This window comes from Erinaceus europaeus, chromosome 15 (genome assembly GCF_950295315.1).
Source record: "Erinaceus europaeus chromosome 15, mEriEur2.1, whole genome shotgun sequence".
NCBI lineage: Eukaryota > Metazoa > Chordata > Mammalia > Eulipotyphla > Erinaceidae > Erinaceus > Erinaceus europaeus.
This window is the reverse complement of record NC_080176.1, coordinates 51,093,074-51,106,661: the sequence shown is the minus strand read 5'-3', so window position 1 is coordinate 51,106,661 and position 13,588 is coordinate 51,093,074. Positions and strand designations below refer to the sequence as shown.

General features: G+C 43.9%; 1 protein-coding gene across 17 annotated transcripts in view; it reads right to left on the bottom strand.

Moving 5' to 3' along the window:
* The window catches only part of FHOD3 (formin homology 2 domain containing 3), a 588,579-nt gene that overhangs the window by 255,378 nt on the left and 319,613 nt on the right, over nucleotides 1-13,588 (bottom strand). Inside the window, exon 1 of one of the 17 annotated variants that reach the window (XM_060173753.1) lies at nucleotides 4,931-4,949. The exons of 15 other annotated variants lie outside the window; for them this stretch is intronic. The gene's annotated coding sequence lies outside the window, so the exon portion shown is untranslated. One more of the 17 variants, XM_060173751.1, reaches the window with a different exon arrangement.

Genomic DNA, 13,588 nt, shown 5'->3' with positions numbered 1-13,588 from the left:
TGTGAGCTCAGTCTGACAGGGACTCAGAGGCTATGGGTCCCAGGCTAGATCTATGTGGGAAAAAGTGAACTGCATATATATATATTTTTTTCTTCAAGTTTTCAAGCAACTCTTTGCCTAATCCTGCTTCTTAGTTCTGTTCTCAACTCTAGCACTGTCTTCTCAGACAGTATTTCTATTCTACCCTTCTGTTAGCTATAAAACTCACGTAAAGATTACTAAGACATAGGCTCCTAGGAACATTCCTAAAATAGACTTTCTAGCCTCCTTCTACCTTACGGTCCCTACTTTCATCTGCTCTATTCCTACTTCCTGGTTTCTGATTATTAAACATTTTGTCCTGCTTTCCATCTTACTACATTTCAGCCACCAAGTTTTGATTGCTACGATGATTCCACCCTGACTTCTGGGAGAAATGACCTCACCACAGTTTTATGAAATCTCACCTCTCCAGAGCCCTGCCCCACTAGAGAAAGACAGAAACAGTCTGGGGGTATAGATTGACCTGCCAATGTCCATGTCAAGAGGAGAAGAGATTACAGAAGTCAGACCTACCTTCTGCACCCCATAAAGATCTTTGGTCCATACTCCCAGAGGGATAAACAATAGGGGAAGTAAACCAGAGGACTCTGTGTCCCCATTATACCAGGATTCGAAATGTTTGTCACCAGGAATCTTGTTTTTATACTAGCAATGAAAGGGAAGAGAATCTGGAAATTACCATAGGAAGCCAGGCACTGTTTCTCTTATCTGATAGAGAAAAAGAAAAGACACTTGTAAGTTGTAATAGGTGTATGGGTGACTTAGAAAGGAAGTGAATGCAGCACCATTGAAAAATATGGGGACTATATATTCAGCCCATATCAGTGACCTTGGTAGAACTACTGCAGTTTCCAATGGAGGTGATGGGACACAAAAGTCTGGTGTTGGGAACTATATGGAATTATGCCCCTATTATCTCACAATTTTGTAAATCAATATTAAATCACTAATAAGCAGTTAGAAACATACATCACAGTAAGAAAAACAAAACAAATAGTGTCTATCATCTTCTGCCTTTGGCTGCTTTCTTGTAAGTGAAGCTATGTTTAGAAATAATGATAATACAAGGACCTGGGTTAAAGCCTCTGGTCCCTACCTGCAGGGGAAAAGCTTCATAAGTGTCAAAGTAGAACTGCAAGTCTCTTTTCCTGCCTCCAGGGTTGTCACTGGGGCTCCTACCTGCAATACAAATCCACTGCTCCTGTAGCCTTATTTATTTATTTATTTTGGATAGGACAGAGAGAGAGATTAAGAGGGGAAGGGAAGATAGAGAAGGACAGATAAAGAGAGACACTTGCAGACCTGCTTCAGTGCTTGTGAAGTGACCCCCCCCCCCCGCAGGTGGGAACCAGGAAATGGAAGCAGGATCCCTGAGTGGGTCCTTACACTTCGTACTATGTGTCCCACCACCAAGCCCCATCTCTCTCCCTCTTCCCTCTCAATTTCTCTGTTTTTATGCAATAATAAATACATCCTTACACACACTATCCCACGTCCTCTGTCTTCATCTCTGGTGTCACTCTGCTCCTGAGGCTCCTGGAGGAGAAGGAGACCAAGGTGAAGAATCCTCAGGATACTGGCCCAGGGCAAGCCCTAAAGCAGAGCCGTTACTATGTCTATAGTCGTATGTTGTGGGCAGCTCTGTCTTTGAAAAACCTATATTACATTCTTACTTTGAGACTCCAGGCTGATTTTCCCTTTAATGAAAATAATAATAATAACAACAACAACAACAACAGAAGGTTTGAGGAAGTCAGCATTTGGTTTACCTGGAAAAACAGTAAGTACTTGGTGTCACTGCAAACTTCTTCAGGATGTACAAGGGTATGGTGGGTTATAGCCTAATGGTTATGCAAAGAGAGTTCATGCCTGAGGCTCTGAAGTCCCAGGTTCAATTCCCCACACCACTATAAGCCAGAGCTGAGCAGTGCTCTGGTAAAAAAAAAGAAAGAAAGAAAGAAAGAAAGAAAGAAAGAAAGAAAGAAAGAAAGAAAGAAAGAAAGAAAAGAAAAAAGTCCAGGATGTACAAGGGTGTGCTCCCTATAGGCCCTGGTGTGTGCCACCACCCAACCCTAGAACATGAACTCTTAATGACCAATCCAGCCCATCCCTCTCCCTTCCTGGTACTGAATACAGAACAGAGGGGACTTCCTACAGTCACTAATTAATGGCACTGTCACTGCAGAAAACAATGGTTCCCACATCTGGAAAACTACGAAGCCCTGAGAAGAGAGGGTCTCTGCTGAGTGCATTAGCTTAAACGAGTCAGCCACCATGCACACTGAATGCTGCTGGAGGGCTGCCCAGTCAGTTTCTTTTAAAGAATTTTCAAAAGTCTGAAGCAGAAATGACAGGATGTGAACAAATAAAACAAATAAAATACTGTAACACAGAGATGGTGGGGGTGTGTGGGGGGGCACAATCCTTTTAAAGTACTTCAGCAGAAAGTGCCTGCTTGGGGGGCAGGGGGGTGGTAAACTACCCCAATCTGTAGTAACACTCAAAACAGAGGATTACCAGAAACAATGATGAAGTATGGGGAAGGACAGACGAAGGAATTACAGCCTGACAGGGATTTCTGCGGGCCGGACAGTTGAGCCCTTATGATACCATACACAAGGACCCAGGTTCAAACTCCAGCCCCCACCTGCAGGTGCAAAGCTTCATGAGAAGGTTAGTGGTGCTGCTCCTTCTCTATCTCCCTCTCTCCTCTCAATTTCTCTCTATCCTATCAAATAAAAGAAAAAGGGGGGTGGCCACTGGGAGCAGTGAATTCAAGGATAACCCTCCTGTGAAGAAGAGAGGATAGGAGAGGAACAGGAAGAGGAGGAGAGGGAGGGAGAGGGGAGAGAGGAGAGAGGAGGGAGGAGGAGGGGTAGAGGAGAGAGAAGGAAGAGGGGAGACTTCTTCTCCCTAGACACCTCAAGAATAGCATTTTTTGTACATACATATCCATTACTTATTTCTCTCAAAGGAAAAGTCCTCTCTGACACTGACAAGCTCCGGGACTGGAAACAGAGCTCATGCTCCCTGTACCCTACAAGGCCAGGTTAAATCACACAGAGAGGGGCCTTCCAGACAAGAGGCATCCAATGCAGCATTCTGCCTCTTCTCAGTTTGCTCCCTACCATGCTTTCCTGGCAGTTACAGAGATAAAATGCATTTTTTTTTTTTTTAGATAGAAGCAAAGAGCTAATGTGCTTGGAGCTGGGCTTGAACCTGGGTCACACACATGGCAAAGCAGACAACCATCCAAGTGAGCTATTTCACTGGCCCCAGAAGATTATTTTAAAACTGTACCTTTCACACCACAGTCGATGTTTTCAAGACAAAGAACAACTATTAAGTTTTTGTCTGTTTCCTCACACCAAAGAATAATTTAATAATTCACTTCAGCTATTAGTTTAAGGAGTACTGAACACTAGCACCCACCAAGTCCACTGCTGTCTACCACAGTTTTGTTGAGTCATGCAGAGATCAACAGTATTTTCATAAAGGAATAGTTCATTCCAAGAAAAAGGCTTTTTCTCTACATCAAATATGCATATGATGGGCACAAATACACACACACACAAACACACAAACACACACACACACACACACACACACACAGATTATATCTAGAACTTAAAGGCATTTCATGGTAACCTCTCCAAGCTAGTATGTTATCAGTCATACTGTGAAGCATTCAGAGAGCTACTTCAAATTTTTTTTTTTAAAAATTCAGAGGTAAACTGTTCTTTCTCTTGGTAAAATGTCACCTTTCCAGGAAGAACCTTCCTTGTCAAGTTCATATAAAAGAGCCTGTCTACCTCACACCCACTACCTGTAAGGCCCTTTCTTCTCAGAAGTCATTGAAATATAACATTATCACATAGACCATTTCAATGTTCCTGTCTGCCTCCTTGGCCAAAATGGAAGTTCCAAGAGGCAAAGACATGTCTGTCTTGTTCACCACTGTCTGTCCTGGTCCTGGTTCTGCTTCACTGGGCACAAAAAGACTTTTTTTTTTTTTTTTTACCAGAAAAGATCAATGCAATGAATGGAGGAAGGAAGCTGAACAGAGATAAATTTTAAATCCAGAAAGCTCAAGTAAAAATTGATACCATCACTCAAATACTGTTCTAGTCTATGGCACTGATATAGTCCACAAGCAGTGCTTCATAGATTCATATATATATATATATATATATATATATATATATATATATATATATATTTGATAGAAACAGAGAAGAGAGGGGGAGACAGAGAAGGAAAGAGACAGAGAGACACCTGCAGCCCTACTTCACCACTTGTGAAGCTTTCCTCCTGCAGGTGGGGACCAGGGGCTTGAACCCGGGCCCTTGCACACTGTAACTGTGTGTGCCAATGCCTGGCCCTCCCACAGAATCCTGATGATAGTATTAGGTAGGTATTTTTTTTCTATTTTGCTTTTAGAGAGGAGAGAACTAGATTCAGGAATGTTTTGAAGCTTGCTGTCCAAGTTTTGAAAAAAGCCCAACTTGTGCAGCCAGGTTGCACTACCTTCCAGAGTTTAGATGACTGGGCAGGAATTCTCTGGTTCAGGATTTGTAGACAGCTGGCAGAGGCCCCTCACCCTGTTTGGAGGATCAGCCTGGGAAGACAAGTCCACATGGTTCCACGGGAAAAGGCAAACAGGGCTTAGCTGCCAAGCGTCAACATGCCCACTACCACTTACCTGGTCCTGAAGTCTCCAACACACATTTACTGCTCCACAGGCCAGCTGGCACTTCTTGCCTTTTTTTCTTTTTTGGTCAATCAGTGGGCAGCTCTACAACTTGCCAATGCAATGGCTGGCAAGTCCAGCGGCACTGGGGCTGCCAGTGACGGTGCCCAGGCACCGTGGAGTCGGCAGTGACCTTACCCGCGAGCACTGACTCTGGACGCGGCCTGATTCACCAGGATGCCTCGGGGATGCTGGGGCTTTGCTCCAAGCTAATAAAGCACGTACCCACAGACTAGATGCAATTAGATGGGGGAACAAACAAGGAGGAAAAGGAAAGTCCACAGGTGGTGAGTCAGCACCTCCACCCTTCATCATTAACCACCCTGAGTGGGCTGAGGGTAGCACTCCAATTATGGGGAGGGGGGGCTTTGTTCCTAACTTTACAAACTCACACCTCTCCTGGCAGAAGAGTCTCCTCAGAAGTTTTTGCTGTAATATAACACCCTCCTGGCTCTCATACTCCAAGCAAAGGCCAGAAGCAGATACTCGAACCTACTTCTCTTAGGGAACCACCAGTGTGTCTCACCAGTGTGTTTCATGAACACTGATAATGTGTTTCATGAACACTGATCATGTGCTAGGAGCCCAGAAAATGACTTTAAACCTGGTGCAGGCTTTCCATGAAGATTCACCACGAGGCAGCTTTGCTTAACCCTGCCCCCACAGCGTAGACAGGTCTGAGTCACAAAATGACCTGCTTCCATTGCAGAGATGACTGGAGGCTGTTAGTTGCATGATCTAGATTCCACATGCTCTTGTCTTTTTAAGACACAGAACTGTCTTTGAAACATTCAGCCTGCAGTTTTGCCAAGTAGGAGTTTAAGAAGCAGAGGATGCAGGCTTTGGAGAGAGAGCATGTGTGATGGAAGACACTGCTGTCTTTATCCCCAACACTCCACTGGACCCCAAGTTAATGGCCGCACTCCAGACCCATTCCTTTCTCTAGTTCAGCTGGGGTGGGAAGGGGGCTTTCAGAACCTCCACCTGGTTGGGTTGTCAAAACATTTCAGTGTAGGGTAACTTTAAAAAATGTATTCCCTTTGTGGGGGAGGGTGGCAGGTGGTGGCACATCTGTTTGAGTGCATACATTTTAAGTGTGCAAGGACCCAGGTTCAAGCCCCTGGTTCCCAACTGTGCGGGCAGGAACACTTCCTAAGAGGTAAAGCAGTACTGCAGGTGTCTCTTTCCCTTTATTTCTTCCTTTCTTTCTTTCTTTCTTTCTTGCCTTCAGAGTTATCGCTGGAGTTAACTGCCAGCACTGCTACTAGTGGATATTTTTTTTTCATTTTATTAAATAGGACAGAGATAAATGGAGAGAGGAGGGGAAGATAGAGAGGGAGAGAGAAAGATAGACACCTGCTGACCTGCTTCACTGTTTGTGAATCATACCCCCTGCAGATGGGGACCCAGGGCCTAGAACCCAGATCCTTGTACAGGTCCTTGAGCTTTGTACTACGTGCGCTTAAATGGGTGGACCACCACATGGCCCCTCCTCTCTCTTCTTTCTTAATTTCTCTGCCTCTATCCAAAATCAATAAGTCAATCAATAAAAATATTCTCTTTTGGGGGTCAGGCTGTAGTGCAGTGAGTTAAGTGCACATGCTATGAATCACAAGGACCCATCCAAGCAAGGATCCTAGTTGGAGCCCCCAGCTCCCCACCTGCAGGGGAGTTGCTTCACAAACAAAGAAGCAGGTCTGCAGGTGTCTATCCTATTCTCCTCTTCTCTGTCTTTCCCTCCTCTCTCGATTTCTCTCTGTCCTATCCAACAATGACAGTAACAACAATGGCAACAATAAAAACTACAAGGGCAACAAAATAGGAAGAATGGCCACCAGGAACAGTGGATTCATAGTGCAGGCACCGAGCCCAGCAATAACCCTGGAGGCAAGAAAAATCTCTTTCAGGGGGCAAGAGATAGCTCACCTGATACAGCAGCAACACTTTACTCCACCCAAGGATCTGGGATTGAGACCTGGCCACCTCTTGGAAGCACCTCTACAGGGGAAGCTTCACAAAGAGTGGGGCAGTGCTGTGGCGTTTCTCCTCTTTCTCTCCCCCTTCTCTGTATCCCATGCTCTATCTAAAAAAAATTTAAAAATTCACCATAGAATCCTGTGCAGGCATAGAGCCCTGGTGGTAACTCTGGTAGAAAGAAAAAAAAAGTAGTTTGATTATGCTAAGTAAACTAATTAGGTTTTCTTTCTGCTAAGAGGGCTTCTATCTCCTGTGAGGGAAACAGACACATGAAATTCATCAGCACAAGGACCAGATGCATGGCCCTCTTTCCCCCTCCTCACTTTTGTTGTGCTTCTAAATTTATTACATTTTTAGACTATCCTTTGGCAATATAGGTGCCCCTAATCATTTAGAAGTTTTCTGTACTATCTTTGGCAACTTCCAAACTTACCTCCATTACAGAAGTATACAAATCTCTAATTTAAAAATCTATTTTTGAAATGTGTTGCTTTTCCCTGGAGAAAACAAAATTGAACTTCTCAAAGTGGGAGTAAGGGGCATGAGGGAGTATTTTTAAGGCAGGAAGGATGTTTTTCCAATATAATTCCTTTCTAGCAAATCAAATCCTGGGAATAAAAGATGCCATTTCAGGGAGTACCCCAAGATATTTAGCAGGTGGAAGGGTTAAAAACCAAAGCCAAGAAACTTATTGTGGAATGCTCCAGAGATAGAGTGACCTCTCCTTGAACTGCTATTGTTTTTAATTTTTAGATCATATTAGTGTGAGATGGCCACCTATCCTATTATTAAGAATTTTGGGGGGCCAGGTGGTGGTACACCTGGTTAAGCCCACAAATTACAGTGCACAAGGTCCCAGGTTCAAGCCCCTGATCCCCGCTTGTAGGGGGAAAGCTTCACAAGTGGTGAAGTAGGGCTGCAGGTGTCTCTCTGTCTTCCTCTCCCTCTCTATCTCCCCCACTCCTCTCAATTTCTCTCTATATCCAATACTAAATAAATAAATATTTAAAAAGAATTTTTTTGAAAAAGCTGATTTTAAAGGCTTAAAAGATAGAATTGAATGAAATTGAAGACACCCAAGACTATAAGAGAGAGAAATGCAACTCTACTTCCTCTTCCCCCCACCCAAACCTTGACAGATGTCAGAGGAAAAGCATCATCTGTGCTCTATTGGGTTGCACTTCCTGTTTGGGCTCCAGCTCTGATCTAATTTTCATGGGGCACATCTCCATAAAAAGACAAGGAGGGCACTAAATCTACAAAGAGCTGTGGGGAAACCCAATAAAGCCATCCCCATGACAAGCAGCTCTGTCGCTTTTTAATCCCGGGCCTATAAACCAGGATCTTGATTTACATTCGTAAAAAACGGCTTTGATGTGGGACTGGTGCAGACTGGACAGGTAAGGTGGGTATTTCCTGAGCACCTCTGGATGTAGGCATACATCTTTCCCCTCTCCCTGGGGCTAGCACACTAGTGAAGGGTACTGCATAAGCATAGACTGTTATCTGGAAATCTCCACAGTACTTGAAAGTGCATTAATTTCTCCAAATTGCCAAAGCAGGAGTAGCCTGGAGATCTTGTTCTGTTCCATTCTGAGGTTCTGTTTAAATTCTGTCCCATTAAAGGGCAAGCTAGACTAGCTGCCAACTTTTTAAGAAGTTAAATTTTGGAAAAGCTTTTTAAGGGAACTATGGACCCAGAACCTCTAATATGTAACACAATTTTCCTCTTAACCTTAATTACCAAAGCCAGATCCACATTTGACTATAGGCCTGACTAACTTCCCATTTTATTTAGAGAGGACAAACAAGACATCTCTGTCTTCTTTTAGATTTCTAGCTGCTAAAAATGAAAGCCAAAAAAAAAAAAAGAATAAACATGTAGGAAGATTTGTGTTCCCTTTGAAATGCAACACAAGTAGGAAAGGAAACAGAAGCAAACATATTTCTGATTGGTGAGTACAGGCATTTTGGAGAAAAGAAAGGGAAACAGAGGCCAATGTGACTGTGAACGGGGGTGTGTTCCATCCCTCCATTATGGAGTTTAGAAACAGGAATGGAACATGGGGTAACCTCAGGGCTGGAAACCAAGAGTTCTGTCAGCTTCTACCCTGAAAACTGCTTTCTTATCAAGAAGGCATTTGAGTCCTCACTTTTTAAAAAAATTATCCTTATTTATTGGAAAGGAACAACCAGAAATTAAGAGGAAAGAGGAGACAGAGAGGGAGAGAGAGAAATCTGCAGCAGTACACCACTCATGATGCTCTTGCCTTGCAGGTGGGGACAGAGGGCTTGAGCCTGGGACCTGGCATATTGTAATGTGCGCTCAACCAAGTGCGCTACCATCTGACCCTGCTGGTCCTCGCTTTATACAACCTTCCCTTCACCTATATTATTCCAGTTCCCTCTCTTCCACATCTACTTAAATCACCTGATACCATTCTGTTGGGAAACAACAAGTCTGGATACAACACCACTCCCCAAAATATAACTTCTAATATAACTTCTAGTAACATCGGAGAATCTACACTGGATTATTCTGGAGTCCCATTAGAATACCAGTTCTAGGAGAAAATGGCAGGATTTGAGAACAATGTGGTCATGCCACTAAGTGACACTTGACACCATGAGCACCCTTCTCCAGCGCTGTACCCACACCATCTAGCTTGGGCCACCCTATTTCCTAGTGACTAGGGAACCTGATATGGCAACACATGGTCTTTGTTGCTGAATCTTTGTTCTACCAACTACCTACACTGTGCTGAGAGCTAGGCCAGAAAGGAGTGGAAATTGCACTCTGTAGCTCTGCATGCTAAGTAGCACCAATGATTAGATACTATTACAAGATTGCCTCCAAGATTGGAAGCCAGCAAAACTAGATATAATCTGAGATGCTAAATTTCTTCCTGGGCTAGGAATACCTCATAATGGTTCTATAAAAGGCTCTCATGCCTGAGGCTCTGAAGTCCCAGGTTCAATCCCCCTCACCACTGTAAGACAGAGCTGAACAGCTTTGGTATTTGTTTTTCTTGCTATCACTCATTAACAAATAAAATAAATATTATTTTTTCTTTCTCAAAGCCCATACGAGCCTACCTGGCATCTCACACCACCTCCACCCCACGCCTGCAGTGCTAAGCATGTCACTGAAGAATCTACTTTGATCTGTGAAAAATATGCTTGCTGGAGCCATGAAATGAAAGACATCACTACAGAAGTATAGGCGACATGAAGCCAGAGGCAGCAAAGAACAGTCTGCAGTGCTCTGATTTTGTTGGGCCTGAGGTTTTGCAGGGATGCCTAGAGTGCTCCCTCACCCTGCATGACCACAGCCACAGCAGAAGTTGGTCTCGCTCCCAGGCCCGCTCGTACTTATTCGCTCCATCTTGCGAGGAGAAGAGGAGACTTGTGAGTATAACATCCTCAGATCCTGCAATTCCTCTTCTGAAACTCACGTTCTAATGAGACCCAAAATAGTCCCAGAAAGTTATGCTTTGACTTAAAGGTCTTCAAATAAAGAAGCTTGACAGATGGTCCATGTTAAGTTTTTTTTTTCCCCTCCAGGATTATCACTGGGGCTTGGTGCTGACACTATGAATTCACTGCTCCTGGAGGCCACTTTTTCCCCCATTTTATTTGACAGGACAGAAAGCAACTGAGAGGGGAAGAGGAAGATAGAGAGGGAAAAAGAGAGAGACACTTGAAGACCTGTTTTGCTGCTTGTGAAGCACTCCTCTCCACCCTGCAGGTGTGGAGCTAGGTGCTCAAACCCAGATCTTTGCACGGGTCCTTGTGCTTAGTACTATGTGTGCTTGACGGGGTGCACCGTCACCTTCCCTCCACCATGTTAAGGTTTTGTGGTCTGATTCTATCCATCCAGTCCTGGATTACTTGAATTATAAATTGTGTTGGTAGGCAAAGGAGCAGTGGAGTCCCCAGTGCAGTTGCTCACTGCAGCCTGCCTTCCTGCTGGACTCCTGCAGAGCTATCTCGCAGGTCTGAGCAATGAGAGAGCCACAACTTGTTTGGTATCTCTGGGCAGTGACTGGGTTTCCTTATACCACCCCGTCTCACTCCAAATTCTTTACACTCTAGCTGTGGTCCTGGCTTTGGCCTTGAGACTAACAGCCTAACCTCCTATCTTCTCTATCTGTGAATTCTTTGAATCTTCACGGCGTGCCCTCCTTGGCAAATATTACTGAGATTCCCTCACTGACTTCATGGCCTTGACTCCAGCCAGCTCATGGAGTCTAATGTACACATAGACCTGGTATGGGCCTAGTCAGCAGAGCACGGAGACCATGGCATCCCTTTCTTGGATGCAAGAAATCCATTCATGCAACCATGATGACTGGGAACTTTTTTGGAGGTAGAGTTGGAGAGCACTTCTATGCCAGCTAAGTGACACTGTGCCCTCTGATATCTTTTTTAAGTTTTTATTTTGAAGTAGAAATACAAAGGTGGGGGCCAGGTGGTGGCACACCTAGTTAAGCACTAGGACCCAAGGTTCTAGCCCCTGGTCCCTGTTTACAGGGGCAAAACTTCACAAGTGATGAAGCAGGGCTGCAGGTGTCTCTGTCTCTCTCCCTCCCTATCCCGTCCTCCCCTCTCAATTTCTCTCTGTCTCTATCCAATAATAAATAAAGAAAAAGAAAAAGAAATACAAAAGCAACTGCCAAGATGTGGCAAAGAGGTTCCAGATCCTCTACACCAATTTTCCCCTATGACTATGTCTTGCATAGCTACACTACCATCATGCATTTCTTCAGGGTGTTTTGGATTGTGATGGCACCTCATATCTAATGGGGATCCTAGCAGAACGAATTGTGTTCCCTAGATATGTAGTAGGCTACACCATCAAGCTTTTGTATATAATGAACTGTGTTCCCTAGGTACGTAGTAGGTTATACCATCGAGCTTTGGTGCAATACTCTATGATAAAGAGACAAAATTGAGACAAAATTGTCTAATAACACTCTTCTCAGAAAGTGTCAGGAAGTGGCACATGACTGCACAACACCAAAACCAAGAACTTGACAGTGGTGTTACACATCAGATCCCATATGCAGATCCTCTTAGCAAGCATGGCAGTCAGGATAGCTCCTGCATCACTGGAGCTATCCCTCTCCAGCCACCCCTGTCACCGACACGACACACTTACTCCCATACCATCATCTCCAACTCCCAGCAACCCCTACGTTCACCTCTACAAATGCTGCTTGAAGAATGCAAAGCAAATGGAGTCATGGAGCACATGACCTTTAGGGATGGCTTTTTACAGTCAACATACTACCCTCAAGGTTTGTCCTAGGAGTTTGTGCCAATGATTCATTCTTTCATGCTGAGTAGTATCCCAAGGTAAGGATGTGCCACTGTGTTTGACCATTGGTCCACTTTATTGAAATTGTCAAATATGCATGTAGAATGATTATTACTTTGAGTATTCCTTGTTAGACACTTCATGTCTGTAGGGATAGCCCCTCTTCAATACCTGATATCAGAAATTCCCCTCTTCCTGTTTTTTCCCTTTATTCTTATTGTTGATTATTAATTTGATCAATCCTTTTAAATAACCAGATTTTCATTTCACTGATTTTCCAATTGCCATTCTGTTTTAACTTTTGTAATTTTCTTTCTATATACGACAGAGAAAAATTGAGAGGGTAGGGTGAGGTAGAGAAGGAGAGAAAAAGAGATACCCACGGACCTGCTTCACGGGTTATAAAGCTTCCCTGGCATGTGGAGAGTGGGGGATTCAAACCCAGGTCCTTGCACATTGTAAAGTGTGCCACCACCCACCACCATCCCCATATTGCTAATTTCTGTTTTTATTATCTTTGTCATTCTGACTGTTTCTAAGATTCTTTTGCTGTTCTTTCACAGGTGTCTAGAGATTGGAGCACAGGTTCTCCACGTTGTGTATTTTTTTTATATCCTAATGTAAACATTGACTTCTGCACACATCCTCCTCAACATTGCCTTCCCTGCATGCCACGAGTTTTCGATGTATGTTATGTACTGTATTTTTATTCGCATGCAATTCAGTGTCCTAGATAGGCACATAGACAGATATTTATTTCCTTTTGATGGAGAGGCTCGATACGACCAGAAAGAGGTATATGTCCCAGCTTTTCACCCTCAGATGGCAAGCCCAAAAACGCATTAAGAGGAGACTTGATGTAGCACTGGCAAAACCTAAAGCAGTAACTGATGTGCTGGGGGCAAATGGAGGTGCAATGAGGCTGGAATTGGGGCTGGGTGGTGGTTGAGCACACATGTTAAAATACTCAAGGACCCAGGTTCAATGCCAGGTCTCCACCTGCAGGGGAAAAGCTTTGCAAGTGACGGAACAGGATTGCAGGTGTCTCTCTGTTTCTTTTCCTCTCTATCTCCCTCATCCCTCATGATTCCTGACTGTTTCTATTAAGTAAATAAAGATAATAAAAAAATTAATGACAACACATGTAAAGAATTAAAAAAAAAAAGAAGCTGTAAATGTTAGTGCCCTCAGTCCACAGCATGTAGGAATGATGGTCAGTCTTTAAGAACCTCCTACCAGCATCCCTCACCCTGAAGTTAAAGTACAATGAGGTATGTGTACATCTGTTGGAGGTGTGGGCATGAGATCTCTACACGCAGGCCAGTCTGACCACCCAGCTAACCAGCTGCAGCCTGCAGGCTAAGACAGATATAGCAGATAGTGCCAGCAAAAGCCATGGCTTTGAAACAAGACAAGGTAAAGGGGGTTCTATATAAGAGAAATCAAGGTCAAGTCTAATTTCAGTCAGTTTCCAACATTCTCATCAAATTATACCCTGA